A 10,178-nucleotide genomic window follows, 5' to 3' on the forward strand; every position below is an offset into this window, starting at 1 on the left:
GAATAGTTTACCTGTCAGATTTATGGAGAATGGAGAACTTATGACCAAATGAGAGCTAGAGAACATTATGAAATGCAAAACGGACAATTCTGATTACATTAAATTGAAAAGTTTTTACATAAACAAAGCAACCAAGATTAGGAGGGAAGTAGAAAATTGAGAAAGAATTTTTTACAACCAGTGTCTCTGATAAAGGACTCATTTCTAAAATATATAGAGAACTGAGTGTAATGGGAATGCAAATTTGGAAGATCTTCCCTGCCCCTAGGCTAAAATGCGCCTGAAGCCTGGGGAGGGAGGCTTGTTTTTCAGTAGATACTTCTTGATTGGCCAGTGAATCAATAAGGTTGTTACATTCTCTGAGCCAGGAGAAGGCTATATAAGCCCTGATGTGTAGCTTTGTTTTGGGACTCACTTTGAGAAGTGTTCTGTGATTTGATCTGAATTCTGGGAAGCCTTTGTTGAGAGTCGAGTCCCCCGGGCTTTGAAAAACCCAGATGTGGAAACCCAGATGTTCACTGGGTATGGATGTAATGGTTGGACAGTTTGGAAAGCTGTCTACTTGATCTGTTAATGTCTTGATAATTCTGTCTGTATATTTTGAAGTTTGGGGTGCTGACCTTTTTCCCCTGAACAAGGTAAATGATATATGTCTGACTGATTAAAGTAAGCTTGTTAACCCATTTTGAGTTGCTTTCCTTTAACAAAGCAGATCCAAGAACCTGTATGGGCAGCAAACCCTGAGGATGCGCTTGGGGTGCCTGCTGCTACACTGAGTCAAATTTATAAGAATACAAGTCATTCCCCAATTGATAAATGGTCAAAGGATATGAATGGGCAGTTTGCAGAGGAAGAAATTAAAGATATCTAAAGTCATATGAAACAATGCTCTAAATCACTATTGATTAGAGAAATGCAAATTAAAAAAACTCTTAGGTACCACATCACACCTATCAGATTGGCCAACATGACAAGATAGGAAAATTGGAACACTAATGAATTGGTGGAGTTGTGAACTGATTCAACCATTCTGTAGAGCAATTTGGAATTATGCCCAAAGCACTATAAAAATGTGCATACCCTTTGACCCAGCAATACCACTTCTAGGTCTGTATCCCAAAGAGATCATAAAAATGGGGGAAATGCACAAAATGTACAAAAATATTTACAGCAGCTCTTTTTGTGGTGGCAAAGAACTGGAAGTTGAAAGGATGTCCATCAATTGGGGAATGGCTGGTTGTGGCATATGAATGAGAATATGATTGTGCTATAAAAAATTATGAGCAGGCAGACTTCAGAAAAACCTGGAAAGACTTATATGAACTGATGTTGAGTGAAGTGAGCAGAACCAGGAGAACACTGTACACAGTAACAGTCACACTGTAAGATGACTGACTTTGACAGACTTAGCTCTTCTCAGCAATGCAAGGACCTAAAACAACTCCAAAAAACTCATGATGGAAAATGTGATCCACACCCAGACAAAGAAATATGGAGTCTGAATGCAGATCGGAGCATACTTTTTGCTCTTTTTTATTTTCTTTTTTCTTTCTCAGGGTTCCTTCCATATGTTCTAATTCTTCTATACAACATGACTAATGTGAAAATGTTTAATAAGAATGTATATGTAGGCTCTACATCTTGCTGTCATGGGGAGGAGGAGGAGAGGGTAGCAGAGAAAACTTAAAACTTATGGAAGTGAATGTTGCAAACTAAAAATTAATTAATTTGTAAAAAGTAAAAAAAATTCAGAAAAAAGGAAGTTGGGGATTGTTAAGAGGCAGAGGTGAGGAAGGAGAGCATTCTACTGGGGGAGGGGGAAAGACAGCAAGTAGATTAGAGAGTATCTAGAGGAGAGTAAAGTGTAAAGACATTAGAAAGTTTGTGAAGCTTGAGAAAAGATTTAAATGCCAAAACAAAGGCCCTTTTAATTGAGTGTGGAATTAATAGAGAGATACTAAAGTTTATGGAGTAGGGCAACAACATGATCAGACCTGTGCTTTAGGGAAATTCTTGTGGCAGTTGAGTCTTGGAGAATTGGAATGAAGTGGGGGAAGATCTTAGGCATCAAGACCAATTAGAAGGCTAATGCAATAGTCCAGGGAAGAACTGATAGAGTCTAAAATAAGATGAAGGCTATGAGGGGAATGAAAGAAAAGAAAACTAGGAATGTAAAGATAGAAATGACAAGACCTGGTAACTGATTAGATGTATGGGATGACTGAGAATGAGGACTTGAGGGTGATGTCAAGTTTGCCAACCTGAGCAATTGGTAAGATAGTAACAGGATAGTTGGGAAGAGGGGTTGATCGGAGGGTCAGAGGAGAATTAATGAGTTCTGTTTTGGACATGTGGAGTTTGAGATAGCTATGTTTGACATCCAGTTTGAAATGTCCAAAAACAGTTGGCAATGAGGAACTGCCATTCAGGAGAGAGACTTAGGCTGGATATATAGGTCTGGGACTCATTTACAGAGAGATAACAATAGAATTAATGATAAGATCACATCAGAATATATAGAGAAGAGAGCACTGGATAGAATCAAGGGGTACACTCATAGTTAATAACTGTGAATCATCATCACAACCAAAATGAAGATCCAGCAAAGTAGACTGAGAAGGGTCACACAGGTAGGAGAACCAAGAGAGGTAGTGTCCACAAAAACCCAAAGAGAGAGTATCCAGGGAAAAAAGGTGATAAACAGTGTTTAATAATGCAGAAAGGTCAAGAAGGAATGAAACATCAGTTTGAAAACTTGACTCATAAGGAGCAGGAAAACTGTCTAGCTTCCCATTCTGTCTTCCTTAAGAAAGACAGTCTCACTGTTCCAAAAAAGGTTAAACACCTATTAAGGCTGAGCTGAAATTTATTGCCATTTGCTAGATTTTTCATTTGGGAATGCAAATGTTTTGGCTTAAAAAGGCAACTGAAAATAAGAATTAAGATGACTTAGAGTTGACCGTATTTGCATTTCTGACACAGACCAACTGAGAACCAGATGAATTCAACAAGCATGCATTAGGCCCAAGATGTTCAAAATAGTGGGATAAAGGAAATAAAGGGATAAAAACAAAAACTGGCCCCTGCTTCAGGGAGCTTACATTCTACTGAAATATAAGATATTTTGAGGAGAGAAAAAAAAACACCAATAACTGGAGAGATCAGGAAAGGCTTCCCAAGGAAGTCCTTGAGAAAAACCCAAGGATTCCAAGAGGCACAAGTGAAGAAGGAGGGCCTTCCAGGCTTGAGGGATGGACAATATCAGCTGGTACAAAGTCCCTGAGGCAGAGATAGAATGCCAAGTTCGGGAATAGTGAGGGAACCAGTTTGGTGGGAACTGAGGCCTTAGGACCCAATGTCTTGATTGCCAAGTGCCTCTCACAGTCTACTTCATCTGGTCATAAGTCCCTTGACCACCCTGCCATCTTCATGCCTGTTGGGCATGTACCCTCTGATACCGTCTCCTTCCAGTTTTGGGACCTTAACTATATCACTCAACATCCCTTTCCAAATTACAAAACTCTACACTGGCCACCATTCCTCATTCATGCTGTCTCTGTCCTATTAGAATATAAGCTCTTTGAGGGCAGGGACTCTCTCTCACTTTTGTATTTTACATCTCCAATGTTTAGTACAATGCTTGGCACATAATATTTAGTAAATGCTTTTTTCCTTCATTTATTAGAATATATAAAGGGAAATAATGTGAACTATGTCTGGAATGGCAGGCCAGATAGTGAGAACTTTGACAAGCAAAAGAGTCTGCATTTTGTTCTATAGGCAACAAGGAGCTATAATATTGTTTTTTTTTTTTTGCTTTTTGGAGGGCAGTTGGGGTTAAGTGACTTGCCCAAGGTCACATGGCTAGTTCTTGTGTTAAGTGTCTGAGGCTGGATTTGAACTCAGGTCATCCTGACTCCAGGGCCGGTGCTCTATTCACTGTGCCACCAAACTGCCCGACAAGGAGCTATAATTCTTGTGCAGGGTTGAGTGATATAGTTAGAACTGTGTTTTGGGAAGATTATTTTGGCAGTTAAGTGGTAAAAAGAGACTATAAGCAAGAAGACCACTTATGTGATGAGGGCCTAAACTAGGATGGTGGCTGTCTAAGTGGAGAGAAAGGGGAAGATTCAATGTATATTTTGGAGAAGAATGAACATGATTTGGCAATTGAATAAATGTGTGTGTGCGTGTGTAGGTATATGCATTTATATAGTTCCTACTATGTATAGGCACCATGCTAAGTCCTTTTAAAAATAATAACTTGTTTGATCTTCGCAACAACCCTGAGGTAGATGCTATTTTTACCCCCATTTTACACTTGAGGTAACTGAGGCAAATGGAGTTAAGTGACTTGCCCATGGTCACATAGCTAGTAAGTGTCTGAGGATGGATCTGAATTCAGGTCTTACTGATTCCAGGCCTATTTCTCCACTGCACTCCTAGATGTTTCTAATGGGGTGTTAGAGAGAAGGGAGAGTCAAGAATTGCTCTGAGGTTGGGAACCTGGGAAACTAGAAGGATGCTGGCGAATTCAACAACAAGTAGGAAGTTTGGAGAAAGAGTGGATTTAGAGCAGGGGTTCTTAAGCTGGGATCCATGAACTTGTTTTTTGGAAAATATTTTTATAACGATTTCAATATAAGTAGTTTTCTCTGTTAGTCCTATCTATTTTGTTTTATGGATTTAAAAATAACTGGAACTCTGGAAATATAAGGTCTAGTTATATAATCTACATCGATTGTGACTGAATTTGAATAAGATGACCAACAGAGGGTGGGTAGAAAAGAGGGACCAAGAGTTGGGCGATGGTGCTTGGCTAATGATCCAGCAAAGACAACTGACAAAGTCTTCTAGGCTGGAGGAGAGTCAAGAGAAAGTAATGTCAAAAAACCTCAGGAGGAGAAAACATCTAGAAGGAAACAATTGTCAAAAGCTGCAGAGATGTCAAGAAGGGATGTGCTCCTGAGTCAGACTCCACTCCCTCCCATACTCTTAGTTGGTGTGAGCAGGTAGGAAAAGGTTAACTCCACCTCTTCTGCAGGAATTCCTGTATTTTGGTTCAGTCACCTTGAGGCACAATTTAGTTTTATGTGTTGGTTCTTCCTCTGTCTCCTTTTTCTTTTCTGGCAGGGGGGAAAGCAGGGCAATTGGGGTTAAGTGACTTGCCCAAGGTCACACAGCTAGAAGTGTTAAGTGTCTGAGGCCAGATTTGAACTCAGGTCCTCCTGACTCCAGGGCTGGTGCTTTATTCACTGCACCACTTAGCCACCCCTTCTCCTTTTTCTTACACAGACCTGAACCCAGAGTTGGCTCTGTCCCTTGCTATGACTCCAAGAGGCCTCAACCAGATGCTGTTGCTTCTCAGGTGCTGCCTTGGCACTTTGTCCTGCTATGGCTCCAGGAATGAGCTGCTTGGGCACTGGGTTGGTCTTCTATCCTGCGGCAATTCAGACATGAGCTGCTTAGATAGTGGATCAGACAAGGAGTTCCTGGGCACTGCTCTCTCCTTTTGTGGTTGGGGCTCAGGCTGCCTGGGCCCAAACTGCTTTTGTATTTTGCCTTAAACCTAATTTAGTTTGTCCCTGCTCAAGATTCTGGAAGTCTTTCTGTGGAGCACCAGACTAGATGGAGGATCTTATAAGTGTTTCTCTTTGGTTTTCTTTTGATCACTGTTCCTTCTGGCATAATTTTAGAGCTTTACTGGGGTGTTTGTGGGGGATTTGAACTATTCTACATCCTAAGAAAATGCTATTTTCTGAGAATTCCCTAAGAGGTCAAGAAGAATAAAGACTTAGAAAAGGCCCTAGGATTTAATAATTTAAGAAATCATTGACAACCCTGGAAAGAGAAGTTTCAGTCAAGTGGTGGTGTCAACATGAAGCTTTGGTTTGAATTTTAAAACATCTTAACAATCAAGATGAAGAGATCATTAAATTGGCAATGAAAAGGATAATTACATTTGTTAAAAAGACAAAAGAGGAAGTTAATTTTGAGACATGGAAAGAAGAGTAAATAAAACAGGATAAAGAAATGATGAAGCTAAGGAAAGTTAAGCCAGAAAAAGAGGTTTAAGAACCCGAAAAATTTAGAAGGAAAATAGCATTGAAAGCCTTCAGAACTCTGATCAATATAGTATGTATTTGTCACTCTAAAGGACTGATGTTGAAGCATGTCTCCTGACTTGGAAGCAATGAAATAGTGGACTATAAGTATAGAATGAAACATTTGCTAATAACATAGCCAATGTGTTAATTGTTTTGATTGTATTAATTTGTTGTGAGAGATTCTATTGGAGGGGGGTACAATCATGTTAAAAAAGAAGAGAGCAGCAATAAAACATTTTTTTTTTAAATTCAGAATATAGTTAGTGGAGAAATAAAGTACTAGGGAATGATAAATCACAACACAGAGAGCATCATGCAAAAACACAAGTGTCTCTTAGGTACCATGTACCAAAGACTTCAACTGAGGACAAGGCTCTTTATATAGTCCTGGGAAGGTCTTCATAATCTTTCAGATCCTACTTCAGTTGAAGGCATTCAATACCAGAAAGACAAATTAAAGGAAAAAAAAGAAAGAAAAATTAAAGGAAAGTCAGTGAATTATAATAAAAAAGAAAGGGAACTAAAATCAGAGAGAAGCAATTGAAAGAAACAGGTATGTGTACCTTATAGTCAAATGGCCACCAGCAGTTTACAGAGAATAAACTAATCAACTAATGGAAAAAAGGCTACAGAAAGAAGTAGAATTAAACTGAGTACGATTCAATCCTAAAACAAAACCCTATAACTGAAATAACAATTTGAACTGCCTAATTATTCCACTGAGAGAGACATTCATCTATGCATGGAAAACATAACAGTCTCAGAATAGGTCAAATGTTCCTCCTTCCATATCCTAGAGCAATTATTCCAGGTCAGTCTCAGTAAGGTAGACCCTTCCATGTGGGTTCAAGAAATCTGTCCAGGAAATCTCCAGAATCAGTCCTATAAGGTTTGAGTTTGCTTAAGTGGATTCCAGTGATGTAAACCATGATTGTCATGGACCCTTCTTCACATACCCCTACTTTAGGTTTTCTAATGTCAGCTTGGGAGAAAATAACTCATCCCAGAGAATATAAACAATATTGTCTCTCATAGCATGTTATAGGCTTCTGCTAGTTACATGGGAATACAGTTCCCATTCTTCTATCTCTTGAACAGTACACATGGGTTAGAAGAATACCCCCTATCCCAAAGCAGACTGACAGGATAGTGTCCTTTGATGATATGGGACTTGAAGGTTGCTCCAGGAGTGCTCTACATATATTATTTCATTTCATGTGATCCTCATAACAACCCTCTAACATAGGTGCTCTGATATACACTACCCCCTCAATCCTTTGCTGTCTCCTAGGCCAACTATCAATACACTACTCTTCCTGCACAATAATGTTCCATTATCTCTATTCCAACCAAGAGTCTGCAGTGATGGATACCACACGGCCAGCAAACCTCCACCTCATCATCCTGCAGTGCTGCAGAGAAAGAAACACTAGGACTGTTTGCTAGTGATTCACAATCAGCTCGGCAAATTAATTTCATTTCCTCTAGTATCTGAATTAACTTTGTCAATTTGAGCACTAGCAAAATGAAAAGGCCAAATGCACTAGCCAGAACTAAATATAGAGCAGTAGTGAACCATGCAAGCTTCCCACATACAGCTCCATCAAATCCCTTTCATCCTGACCTACCATTCCTTTGCTATTCCAGTCTTAAACTCTCCCCACCCCCAATCACACAGAGACATATATATTACTTCACCAATGTCCTTCATCCTGCCTTGCAGGCTCTCTGGCATTTCAGTCTTGAAACACAGACGGGCCTCTCAAATGGTAACAGTTTCTTTTCCTATCATAACTCCTTTCTCCTTATGAGACTGGATGACTCCAAAATATTCATAATAAGGAGCTTCCCACATATTGAACCACTGGCAGTGACCATGATTTTTTTTCTTAAAAAAATTTTTTTCCTGCTCTCTTCAGTGACTCTTACAGAAAATTATTACAGCAAGCCATTAACACTGACTGGTTAATAGAAGAAGGTACCAAAATCACAAACCTAACTTCTTGCATCCTAGAGATTGTCATAACTTCAGTGGTCCCTCAATTAGCTAATGCTGATAATTCATAGTCATACCTGTCACAGATGACAGGCTCAAGGAAAACAAAAAGGTCTGAAAGGTTTATGGACACTAGTAAGATTGGTAAGTAATGGAAGCTTTAATATAGCTGCCCAAAAGTGCCTTGAGGGCTCTCAATTCAATACCTTTCATCTGCATTGGTTTAAAGGAGGATTTTAAGTTCTAGGGTCTAATTCTATGACTTCTTCGCTCACTACCCTTAGTTACCACCCAAGAAATAGAGCCCATGCCTCACCTTTCAATAGCTCATCCACTCGTGTGGCTGCTGCCCCTTTAAAAAACCTACAGCTGCTGCATTTCCACAGCTGCTGCAATGGGCAGGGATATTTCCTGCGACACTAGACAGGTAAATAAAGAAATTGAATTCAGTGTGTGGTGGGAGGCGGGGTCTTCCTCCGAGAGAGTTTACATAATGCAACAGAAAACAAATTCGTGAGCCCCGCAGATCTGTCAAGTCAGGAGCAAAGCTGAAGCCCCCAGTCATTCTACCACCCCCTCCAAAAACACGTTGCCCATCTCCCTCTTCTTCTACTAAAGACTCACAATTAGACCAAAATATAGAACTCTATCTCCTCCACCACCCCGCAACACATTACCTCCCCCCCACCACCTACCTTTTTATAATAACCCAACCTCCCACCTCAGACTCCAGTGCGAGAGACCAACTGAACTGTGAGTTTTTTCTCAGGGAGAGAACGGAACAAGACAGAAGGAAGGACTTGCTACAAGTCTACACCACGCCCAGTAATGCAAGGACACAAACGATACAAGGCAGTGTGCAATAACTGCACTGTGCAGCGCTCCCCGCCCCCCCCCACCCCCCAGCTTAACCTCACTCCTTCCTACATAGATGCCGCTTCCCTCCCCACGCCTCTTACAAAGGAGAATGGTTCAGTCCGGAGCATCCCCCGGTAGCACCTGATCCCCCATTATTAACAGGGGAGGGGAAGAGGAGGAGGAGGAGGGGAAAGAGGAGAAGGGGAGTGGAGCTTATGTATTGAAATTAGATGAAGATTAACTTTAGATTTCGTAAAATCCCTAGGATTCACCTAGGAGAGCCGAAGGGCGCCGGGATGGAAGCGGGAAGCCTACCTGAAAGAGTGCGGTTGCCTCCTTTACGGGGCGGGTTTCAATTCACCCCGTTAAGAGAACAAGGCGCCTTCTGGCGGAGCATGGTCAGCCCCTGCCTCAACCTAACTTGCTGGTAGTCCATTCTCTCTAAGCCCCGCCCGCTTTCCTCCGCAACAACCAATGACATCGCCGGGACCCGGACTCATCTAGCAGGGTAGTGTGAGCGCCATCCAGGAAGTCTCTGGAGGGAAGGGAAGGTGGAGTCCTAGAAAGCAGAGGAGTCCGTAGGTGGCCTAGGCATTGCCTGACTAAAAACAAAATGAGGTGGCACTGTCGTCACGAACCTCTGGTCCCCAGGGGTTTGAAGTCCTCAGCATCTTTTTTATCCCCGACTTTTGGGGGAGCTCTGGAGTGAAAGACTTAGTGACTTGCTTCTGGGAAGCCATCTTGGGTTGGACTGGTTGGTGGGGGTGGTTGTGTGGGGGACATAGTTTGAAACCCTCATTCTAGCCTCTCTGTCCCACTCCCCTTCGGCCTGCGCGGGTCTCATGGGGCGTCCTTGAGAAGTTGCCGCTTGTTGTGACCCCAAACCTCCCTCTCTCCCAAGCAGAGGCCAGCCCCCGCGCCTCCCCCTCTCCCACCCCCCGGCATTGAAGAAAAGCTGGATCCCGCGTGGGCAGAGCCCCCGAGAGGGGAGAGCCGCTTTACTCAGCTCCTTTCTTCCGAGAGGGGTCAGTTCCCAGGGTGCTGAATCTAGCTCGAGGCACCTGCCAAGCTTCCCTCCAAGAAGACCCCGAAGAAAAGGGTTTGACCCCAGGTGGAGAAGAAATCTATAGCACTTCTCAAGGCAAAAGTCTAGGCCCAGTCAATCAGTACAAGTTCTGGTCCCTGGAAGATTTTTGTGAACAATTTTGACCCAGTCC

At 41.9% G+C, this 10,178-nt stretch overlaps 1 protein-coding gene across 5 annotated transcripts in view; it reads right to left on the reverse strand.

Annotated features, from left to right (window-relative positions):
• The window catches only part of CHD8 (chromodomain helicase DNA binding protein 8), a 63,672-nt gene extending 53,573 nt beyond the window's left edge, over positions 1–10,099 (reverse strand). For all 5 annotated transcript variants that reach the window (XM_069097778.1, XM_069097775.1, XM_069097774.1 and 2 more), the window contains exon 1: positions 9,277–10,099. The gene's annotated coding sequence lies outside the window, so the exon portion shown is untranslated. The remainder of the gene's footprint in view (positions 1–9,276) is intronic.
• Between the last annotated feature and the right edge of the window lie 79 nt (positions 10,100–10,178).

Source organism: Petaurus breviceps, unplaced genomic scaffold (genome assembly GCF_028583685.1).
Source record: "Petaurus breviceps papuanus isolate PSGF00001 unplaced genomic scaffold, PetGlider_PUasm1.0 37, whole genome shotgun sequence".
In the NCBI taxonomy this organism is placed as follows: Eukaryota; Metazoa; Chordata; class Mammalia; order Diprotodontia; family Petauridae; genus Petaurus; species Petaurus breviceps.